Here is an 11,958-nt window from a genome sequence, read left to right as displayed (position 1 = left end):
CACCCAGTACCCTCCATTGCCCACACCCGGCCAGGCCACCGGTACAACCCGCCGCCCCAACTCCCTCGCCCGCCCTAGCCATTCCTCGTAGCTCGTCCAGCAGTGTGTCTTGATTGTCTTAACGACCCTTCGCCAGCCCTAGCCATTCATCCATTCCTCCCAGCTCGTCCAGCAGCGTGTCTTGATTGTCCTAACGACCCCCCCCCCTTTACACCCAGGTACTGCCAACCCCCCCTTCGCGCCACCCTGCCAACATAAACTTCCATCTATCAACCTGCCAAACAGAGTCTTTCAACACAACACTCCTCCCCAGTGGCTCGTTAATCCCCTCCTCCCAGTAGCTGTTCATACCTTCTCTTCCCCCAGCACCTCCCTAGCAACGCCACCCCTCCCCTACCCCGCTCGCTATCCCCCCCCATCACGTGACCTCCCTCCTCAGCAACACCAATCCCCCATCCCCTCACGTGACCTCCCTCCCTAGCAACACCAATCCCCCCCCAGCTCACTATTTCCCCCTCTCACGTGAACCTCTTCGCTAGCATCACCAACCATACCCCCCGCCTCCCATCCCTAGCAACACCAGTCCTCCCTTCCCCCGCTCACTACTTCACCCATCACCACCCTGAACCCCTCCCTAGCAACACCAGCCCTCTCCCCCCAGCTCGCTACTCCGTTACCTTGAACGTGAACACCCTCCTCAACACCACCAGTCCTTCCCCCCGCTCACTACCACCCCACATCCCATCACCCTGAACACTTGCATTCCCTCCCTAGCAACACTAACTACTCCCCTCCCATCATCCTGGCCAAAAGTAACCCCCCCCCACCTAGCAACAAAACACCACCTTCCTCCGAAGCACCATCTCCCTCCCTCCAACATCGAGTCTAAGATTCATCATACATGCACCAACACGGGGTGCTTACCGTAATGCAACATCCCTTGCCAGACTGCATCCAGTATAAACACAACTCATCGTAGGATCTTGAATGTCAGGCACAAAAACAACTACATAATCACACCAATCCAAATGGGTAACAGCCTTTAACCCTACCAAACTAGGTTGGCTGGTTGTGTGTGGACTTTCAGCCCTTATCAACTGCCAGGGTCATTAAGGTTGTCAACGGTAAGTTACATCTTTAACACCTTCAGGTGTTGATGCTAAGCCCACATACACCCTCACTATGCACGAATCCATGATCAAACTAGGATTTTACCACAGCTGATAAAGTTATCACATATGGGTAGCAGCCGTGAACACGATCAAACTGGGAATTTAAACATGTTAAAATCTAATCACACCAAACCTATATGGGCAGCAGCTGTTAAGACTGTCAACCTAACTTGATATACAGCTCTTTCAGAGGGGCCAGAGCAAACTCGTATCTATGGCGGGATAATACATACCACATTCTTCCATCAGTGACCCAAGACTCGCTAATCAACATTATATCAATATCCTTCCCAGTTCTACTTTTATCGGCCTGCCAAGGTGGAATTTCACAACGGCCATGGAGAAAACATCCAGCAATTCTTTAGCACCTTCAAAACCGATCAATGTTTATCAATTGATTGAATAAGCAGTCACTTATCACTGGAACGTGTGGGGAATAACGAAATTCAAGGGCAAGAGAACCAGGAAAGTCTTTCATCCAAACTCACAAGGCCACGGAGGCAATACCAATAGACTATTACACGCACCTTTACTTATTTATCCTACCTAGCCTACTACACGCAGCTGTGCTTATCTATCTATATCTCTAACACCCGTTCCAACTGACACCCCCTCAAGGGGGTGGCCACGGCAACAGAGCCGCCATAACTAAACTCCAGCGTTGCCGCTTCTTAGCCTTTTGTGCCTCATCTTCAACTGGTCACTGGCAGAGGGTAAGACCAGCGCAGCGTCAGCAGAGGCTCCTAACTGATCTACCGTCTGAAATACATGTGAACCTCAGTACAGCTTTGCTAATCTACTGAAATACAGCTTAAGTTACGAGCAGCTCTGCTAATCTACCTTCTGAAATAAAGGCCGAGGCCTAAACGCACACTAATCCACTTCATGATGAACGAACAAGATCATTTCAATTCCCTGTTCACTAAATCTAAACTTGATGTAACTCTACGTAAAGGCAAAGTTGTCTTCACATGGGGGGTTACAAGCGTCACCTTGTACAACACGAGCTATGCGACAGCAACAGTGCTTAACTCTAGGACGGACAAACCCTTCAGGCCCAAACTCATCAAACGCCTCCAGACCTAGATCTCAGACAAGCTAGGTAAAAATATTTTGAATTATTCATCCACAAAAATTTAGGGATATTTTGTTTTATATATTATATGCATGTGCGGGCGTTTGTGTATACACGTGTATGTGGATGGGCCATTCTCCTGCCTGTTTCCTTGAGCTACTACCTCGCTAACGCGGGAGACAGCGACTATATATATATATATATATATATATATATATATATATATATATATATATATATATATATATATATATATATATGGCTTTACGCACCAATAGCGTACATCATAGCATTCTTACGAGTCTTTACAGTAAATTCAGTAATACAAACCACCCTGGTCTCAGATGCTCTGGGTTATACAGAACCACACGAGATCTTGCATGAACCAGTTAGAAATGGATGTAGGGAGGAACGTGGACCGCACCAGGCTTGGCTGGGGTAAGGGTGGAGTGGAGGGGAGCCCTAGCAACACCAGGTCCGGCTGTGGTAGGAGGAGGAGGGCCCTGGCCACACCAGGTCACGCTGTGGTAGCAAGAGGGCCTTGGCCACACCAGGTCAGGCTGTGGTGGTAGAATGAGCCTGACCACACCAGGTAAGGTGTGTGGTAGGACCCTGGCCACACCAGGTCAGGCTGTGGTAGGAGGAGGACCCTGGCCACACCAGGTCAGGCTGTGGTGGTAGAACGAGCCTGACCAAACCAGGTAAGGTGTGTGGTAGGACCCTGGCACACACCAGGTCAGGCTGTGGTGGTAGAATGAGCCTGACCACACCAGGTGAGGTGTGTGGTAGGACCCTGGCCACACCAGGTCAGGCTGTGGTGGTAGAATGAGCCTGACCACACCAGGTAAGGTGTGTGGTAGGACCCTGGCCACACCAGGTCAGGCTGTGGTGGTAGAATGAGCCTGACCACACCAGGTGAGGTGTGTGGTAGGACCCTGGCACACACCAGGTCAAGCTGTGGCACAGAAGGCGGAGGACCCTGGCCACCCCAACTTCCTAGTGCACGGGTCCAGAACTCCTTCAAGCAGACGTGCCGACGGCATCATTGATCAGCCAAACACCGTTGCCACGGTGATGCTGTTTGCCGTCTGTCTGTCTCTCCCTCGTGTGTGTGTGTGTGTGTGTGTGTCTTATTTCTTACGAACAAGATTTTGCCTCGATTTAGAACTATCGCGCAGCGTTCACTAAAGATAAAAAAATTAGTTGAGAAGCAATGTTGTGCCAGATAATGTGCTGTCAAGTGCTGTTAGTGAGTGTGTGTGGGATGGAGAGATTGTGTGTTTTTAGACCGAAAGCCTCAGGGACCCGCGTGTGGACTAGGCAGAAAGGAAACGGCTACCTGGGTCAAAGGAGCGACACTCAACAGCCACTGAAGTGCTGGCTCGCTTCGCAGCAGTTACTAACCCTTTCCCGATACACAGGCGGGTAGTGCCGGTAATGTGTGTATACACCTCCCTGGTGGGTGGTTGCCTACCAATGTGTGTGTGTGAGAGAGAGAGAGAGAGAGAGAGAGAGAGAGAGAGCAGGTGAGAATGTACAAGCCTATTTGTGTACACAGCCTTCAGCATATTTTCGCGGGTGGCGTGAAACATGGTCCTGTTTACTGTGAATCTGTCCTGTGTGTGTGTGTGTGTGTGTGTGTGTGTGTGTGGGGAACATGATGCAGTCAAGCAAGCCTTGCACACAAAAGTGGAGGTTGCGACCACACCCCAAGACGGCGAATGTCAATAACATCAAAGGAAGGGCAAGGATTATTCTCGCCAAACCATGTACCAGGACTACCGTCAACAAGGCCACGAGATGCCTTACCACGTCCCGGAGAAGGAAAGTTTCTCACAGGTGTTCGGAGCGCCCAACCCCTCGCCATGCAGACCAAGGACGAAGAGATGAAGCCCACGTATCCGGTCGAATGAATAACACGAGAAATTGACCGTATACCCTACAAGGTGGGAAGCTGGTGCCTATCTATATAAACCTACGATAAAAGAATCATACATCGTCAATAACTGTAGAGTTCTATGCCTACAAACACACCACCATCCCATGGTCTCATTTCTACCCATCAAAAAATAAAACATTTCAAGTCGAGAGGAATGTGTTGCACACACATACACACACTGACTTGGCTATGCAACTTCGTCTCAAGCGTTGCTCAATTCATCATTACGCAATATACATCATACATGACAGCTAGAGAGAGAGATTGGACGTGTGCAAATAAGGCCATTGTTCGCCGGCTCCTGACGCCACCTCACTTAAACGGAAAGTATAAATGTATAAAAGTAATACCTAACGACATTCATTTATTTTCACTATATTTCTGGTTCTTGGTACATATTTCTTAATTCACTCAGAAGGATAACAGGACGTTTGTGTACGACAGTCCTAGTGTGTGTGTGTGTGTGTGTGTGTGTGTGTGTGTGTGTGTGTGTATTGAACTCCAACTCACAGTAAGCTGTGGTATAAGCACTAAGGAACACCAGGTATTCTCAAGCTTTATGTACCATCAAGGCCTAATAATATTTATGGTGTGTTGGGCCGTGGGAGGCCATATTTGGCACAATCAGTTGAAAGGAATGTAGGCATATCTTGCCAAGTCACTTGCCACCAACACAAACCCTCTAGATCTTCATGATATTGTGGTAAATATCAATAATAAATAAGATAATCTCATGGTTATCTACGCTAACGAAATAATGCATTTATCTAGAACCATAATCTAGAATCCCATACTAGATCATTCTCATCAAAGACGGGGATTTATATTCTAGCAGCATAAATGTGCTAACCACAGGATTTACATTTTAATAGAATTACAGAAAATATAATCGTATCTGAATGGTACAGGACCACCAGTCAGTCCTGCCTATCTGGTGTACAAGCATACTTCAAATAAAAGATAAACGTTTCAATGCCTTCCTACCAACCAACACATAATACTAATAACGGTTTAAAGACTCAAACGTTGCCAAAAAGATATGTTTCAATGCCTTCCTACCAACCAACACTTACTTATAATACTACTAGTAGTAATAATAACGGTTTAGACTCAAAACGTTGCCACATCTTACAATACGAACCCCGGACAATCACACTCAAGCAACCAGCCATCAAAATCTGTGCATCACTACCGTCTTACACGAGATGACGAGGATCAGATAGTGGAAGGAGAAGACACACCACCAGTGCTCCCCCTACTCGTCCACCTGCCCCGAGACCCCAGCCCTCCCTCCCTCCCTCGCTTTTTTGGGGGGAGGAAGAGGGAGGGAGGTCTAGGTTAGCTAGACAGACGGTATCGACCCGCGGCGCACCGTGGGGGATACAGTTTGAAGCTGCATGATCCATGCAAGCCTCAAGGTCACACACACGCAACCCCCCCAACCCCCCTCCCTAACCCGCCCGAAAAAAAAGAGGGAAGTATGTTCGTCATCCAACGGAAGGACTGAAACATTCGTGCGGATGTACATACACACAACAGCTCCTCGAATATAACGTAGGCAGACATGTTCCCCTGAAGTAGATACGGTGTTCACCTGGCACCGTACAATATGCCGGTATAACCTGGAGGATGTCATATACCTGTAGATAATGTGGAAATGATGTAAACTCATTACTGAGGTGATGTAAACTACACTCTAGACTAAGGAAGTTGCCGGCGAGAAATGCATAACTGCAAAATACACTGAAATGGCATTAGGTTACGTATTCAAAAATATCAACAATTACTTTCAGTGGGTCTGTACACCAGATGGAAGGTGCAGTAGACATCACAAAGAAACTTTACACTAACACAGAATGGGAGGGTTGCACATCACGTGAAAGATGTGAACTAACATGTATTATGGTATAGAGGCACAAAATGTACATCGATAACTTGGGGTAAAGTGTACACCACACGGAGTACAAGAGGTTGACTACAGAGGAAGCTGAAGTGGTTGGGGCTGAGGTGCAAGTTGAAATGGCTGGCGAGAGTGGAGGTTGACAGATGCGCGTGACGCTCACCGAAAGAATATCTACGGTAATCTACGAAGGAGTTGAGAGTTGTTAAGTCATAAATACGAGGATAGACTGTCTGAAGACAAAGCCCACACCCCGTGTGTGAGTGAGGAGGAAAGACATGACAGCCACCTGGGCAGAGAGAGCGAAACCTGACAACCACCGAAATATCGGTTCACTGCGCAGCCGTCCCTCACCCTCCCTGGCGACCAAGCGGGTAGTACCGGTAATACGAGTATGTATCTGGTCGCCTCCCCGAACCTACTACTCCCTGAAAGTGGAAGGGAGAATGACGGAGAGATGGCCAGGTGAAAAGAGAGGCCCTTTGGCCATAGGGGACAACAATGGAGGTTAAACCACACGAGGATAATGTGGCTTTTCCAACCAGCACGACGCCGTCATGACCATCGCTTTAAAATGACGGGCTTTACAAGCATTTAGGACAAGTAATTCGACCCTAGTGATGGGGGCGATTTGCTTGACCATGAGAAAGGGGCGAGGAATGTGTTAGGGCGAGACCCTGGGCTGCATTACAAAACACGCGGGGTGATACACTTGGACACAATGAAGACGAGCGGTTGAGTAAGATTTGGCGACGCGGCCACTTCGGAAACGCCTGGTGGAGGAGGACACATGGCCAAAGTGAGGTAGAGGCTACACTTGCTCGACCGACAATTTGATAGGAACCAAATCACACGTCATAACTTGGCCACTTGTGGCACCTGGGGAGGTACGGTACATGTCGTACCTAACAAGAGTCAAATAGAGGACACGTACAGGACTGAGTTCTGCGGCCAAATCTATCTTTACCTCGTTGATTACTGCAATCAGATGAGGGTTAGCTGGTTTGACGCTGTCATTTAACTTGCTATATCGCAATGATAACCGCGCTCTATACATACACTCTTAACCCCCGTGTGTGATATGTACAATGTCCTCCGCACTAGCTTATACATTACTAGTATACACAATCCGTTCTGGGAGCCGCTCTTGTCACAATGCATCACACGCTGGAAAGTAACTGCTTCCTGGCAAGGTATCCAGCCAGCATAACTAAACGACGTCGTTCGGCTGTTTGTATTCTGAAGTGTGCGGGCCGGGAGGAGAAAACGTACACGGACGACGCATGATCACTGGTTCGCTCCGAGATTCCTATGGTCGTGAGGTTACCAATTCGACACGTCAATAATCCATCTGATCGGTGAAAACAGCATCAGCCGAAGCCCCGCAAGACTGAGCCAATCACCAGCAGCATTGTGACGTCAACTGCAATACTGACAGATTATGTTCTAAGACTATGCAACAGCTTGAACGAGCCAGTAGCTCAAGACTAGTATCAGAGGAGCCTTATGACCGCTATGGAATCAAGCCGATTATATAAGAAAATACAAATTGTTGCTGTGGCATTCCGACAAGCCTAGCGTATAGTCTCATACCCCGTGCATGATGGCTGCCAACCCTTGCCGACCTTAACTTACAATTCTGGGACGAGAGTTTATCATCACTTCCTTCAGTATACACAAACAATCCAAGTCATTTACCTTGAATTATATACGACGGTGGATCTTAAAAAAATAAAAAAAAAAGTGCTATTTCCCCTTAGAGACGCCGAACGTAAACATTCATGTCTAGCAATTAAAAAAAAAAAAAAAAAACTGGTTCATATATTTCGGAAACGAGTCTGCGAGATTATCGTGTATGGAATGTGCTGCGGCCTTGGTGTGTGCGTCTCACCGCAAGCCTTCATGCACCGTGTATCATCCAACAGGACGAGACTCGACACGCCTGCAATCACTCAATAAATAACAATGATATAAATGCTGGAGATTTGCCCTCTCGCCATTCTCGACTACAGACGCCTGTGTTGCGTAGTAGACGGTCAACAGGATACTAGATATATATATATATATATATATATATATATATATATATATATATATATACGCAGAACCTACCTTCACTACCGTGAAAATGTATACGCACAATCTCGCAAACGCGGGAGACAGCGACAAAGTATAATAAAAAATATATATATATATATATATATATATATATATATATATATATATACACACACACACACGAGCGCAAAGACAAACAAACGTTCCGTCTACTCCATAATGTATATATAATCACTCTGCCCTTCTCCAAATGGCGACGGGAACATTACCAGAGCGCAAGTTTCTCCCTCAAATATCTCCAAAGTTAAGTCTAATTTTGGGTTAGGCAACTCAAAACCCTTCCTCCTTCCGCACTCGCCATTATCACTGGCCTCCAAGCGTCGTCGTCCATCGCGCCATAAAGCAACTCGACTTAGTTATCCATTCCTGACAGCGAATCTTCCCTGTCTAATCTCCATTTGTTCTAATTATATTCCTACATCATTAGCATGTAATTAGGATAATCCACATTCTAAGCCTCACACGTGATAACGCTTTTTTAAGGGGGAGAGGGGAGGGAGCAGAAGGGGTATAGTGTCTTATCCCCTATGACCTTTGTAAACCAGAAATTGAGAAAAAAAAAATCAAATGGTGTCGATCCAGGACATTCGGACTTGCGCGCGCGCGCGCGCACATACACGAACAATCACACAAACGCGAGTTCTTCCTTATACATGAACCTATTCTGCAAACATAAGTACGAACACATGACAATGAACCGACATGCATGACAGTTATGAAATACAGGTTAACACACGACATAAATTTGACAAGTTACTTCCAACGTTTTCGTTTGTAAGCAATCACAAGGTGATTTAAATCACACGGAACACACTTTATAGTTCATAACTTTTTACAACCCAGCAAATTACTCAACACTAAATGATTTACAAGTTAATGCCTTCTGCAATTCTAATAACATACCAAATTTGAGCGTTAAACCTCGCAATCAATCCGTAATTTTTTTTCTCCGCCGTAAAAAAGAAATACATGAATCACTATGCAAACGGCGGTCAATATCATACGCTCTTTAATTCAATATTTTGAAATAAATAATTTCAATATAAAGTAAATTACTACCCAATATAAGTACGTTAAATGGTGTTACTTACCAAACGAGAGAATGGTTTATGATCGTTCAATGATGCGTACTTCCGCTTCCACATGTCACCAGTGACTGACGCGGGGCGCTTCAAACTATCTAAAAATGAAAATGGCGCAATTGTCGAATGCGTGGAAATTAACATTAATAAAACCAATCGATATTTCCGCATGTACTTCCCAGTCATATTGCTCTTAATACACATCTAAATTTATCTATATGTGTAGTTTTTTCCCTCATTTGTAAGTGTATATACTTATACGCGCCTTAAAAGGACCAAGTCAAAGCCAATACACGCCTCTGAACGTTTTCTTTTGAAAAATAGATTTTTGCCAGTAATCAGACAATATTTTGTCCGTTTCCGTTGTTTTCACGAATAATTGATGTAACTGACGAAATATAAAAAAATTTTTACAGACACGTAATATTCACATTACCAGACTTGCTGGCGCGACTAGCTGTTCCCCTGACAGCCACTTCTATAATTGCCAAGTGATAATTTATTGATTTATATATTAATGTAGACTAATTACCCCTCGTTTCTTTTCACATACGCAGTGTGAAAGTCTCGATATTATACAAATACTTCAATAACTACACTTGTAGTTTAGTGGCTTCTCTCAAAATACAAATAGGTAGTTACCAAAGCACTTAAGATGTTTGTAGTTACGTATACATTTACTCTGGTTTTTAATCCACAACCAAGTATCATGCCTCATCCGTAACTAGTTCATCTTCATACTGTAGTGCGGTGAACGTTACGCGCTAGCTTAGCTTATTGGTAATATCGCCTTAAGTACTCTAAATCTTCGCCAGAATTGTTCATGTAGTGCGGTCTAACCAGAATATTCTCTGGGGTTAATCTCTGCTGCCAAAATGTCGAATGATGGGCAGTTTGCGTCGTCTGGCAGGGTCAATATACAATTCCAACAGTGTTTAACAAGTATGAATGTTCTCAATGTTTCGCTGTATACAAATCTGAAACGTGGCAGGGAACCAGGAGTCGAATTGCACCAATCAACTGCCAGCCTCGTTTACATCGAGTTATAACTACCAAACGACCAATTCGGGTGTTCAAGAAACGGCCTAAGACAATGTACGCTCTTACTATGTACCTACAAGTTAATGTGACGCGAATTTAGTTGAGATTTTCAAAGGGCATCGTTTTCTTACAGATTAATTACTATAATGTTAATTATAAGTGAACGTAAAGTATCAGGAGGACATACGTACAAACGAGACGGCAACGAAACTTAAGTTATTAAGGAAGTGACGAGGAGAAATTGTTAATTGCCACATATCACACGAGATGTAGTTTATAAAACTAAACATCGTCACACGCACTAAATGATGTAGTAGGTTTGGTAAAAGGTATTTCCTTAATCGCTTTCGTTCGTCAGAAATCATCAGGTCAGAACATGTTGGGTCACCAATGCCGCCATTTAAATCCCACGCTATACACTTATAACAACCCATAACTCATATTACAACCCTGCAAATCACTCAAAACCAAATGAATTACAAGCTAATGCCAACGGCAAGTCTGTTAATACATCAAATTAGGTGTTAAATCTCACCAACAATTCGTAGAGTCCATTTTTCCTCCACCTTGACATGCAAAAACATGAATCACTTACCGTGCAAATGGCAGTCAATATCACAATTTTCTTCTCTAAATCAAGAATGTTTTGAAATAAATGTATTCTAAATAAAGTAAAAGATTACCTACAATAAAATAAATACATTAAATGGGTTGCCTAACCGTATAAGATAAAGTTTTAGGAACGTTCGAAGACATGTACTTACCCTTCGAAATGTCACCGGTGACTGACATGCGGCCGTTAAAACCACCCAAAAATGAAAATGGCGCAATTTTCGAATGCGTGGAAATGAACTACATTAATAAAAACCAGTCGATATTTTCCTAGTGTACTGCCCAGTAATATTGCTCTCTTTTGATATATATTCAGAAGTTATTTATATGTGTAATTAATTTTCCCTCATTCGTAAGTGTATATATTTATTATATGCGACATATTAGGACCAAGTCAAAGCCAATACACGCCTCTGAACTCGTTTTCTTTTGAAAAATGTCAAATGAGAAATTTTTCCAAGTAATCAAAAAAACAATTAATATTTTGTCTCTTTCGTTCCCGTTGTGTTTTCCTAACTGAAAAGTAATTTACGTTACGTTGTATAGAAATATAAAAAATGAATTTTATAAAGACACGTAATATTTACATCATAGACTTGCTGGCGGCGCGACTGGCTGTTCCCTTCTAGAATAACAGCCACTTCCATAACTGTTATAATTCATACGTGATTTATATATAGGTTATTGTACACTAATTATCCCTCGCTTATTCATTTCCGCACACGCACGAGAGTGAAAGTCTCGGTATTATACAAATACTTTCATAAATACGTCTTTGTAGCGAGTACAGATAGGTAATTACCAAAGCTTTTATGATCTTTGGTAGTTAACGCACACATTTACGCTCTCTCTCTCTCTCTCTCTCTCTCTCTCTCTCTCTCTCTCTCTCTCTCTCTCTCAGGCCACTAACGAGCGGCGTATCTCCTACGTAGCACTTGACACAGCATGTAATTTCTACGACTCGTTCATTGTACCCTCATACTGCAAGGCGGTGAACGTTACGCGCTAGCCTTACTTAA

Source organism: Panulirus ornatus, chromosome 39 (genome assembly GCF_036320965.1).
Source record: "Panulirus ornatus isolate Po-2019 chromosome 39, ASM3632096v1, whole genome shotgun sequence".
Taxonomy (NCBI): domain Eukaryota; kingdom Metazoa; phylum Arthropoda; class Malacostraca; order Decapoda; family Palinuridae; genus Panulirus; species Panulirus ornatus.
This window is presented reverse-complemented; position numbering follows the sequence as displayed.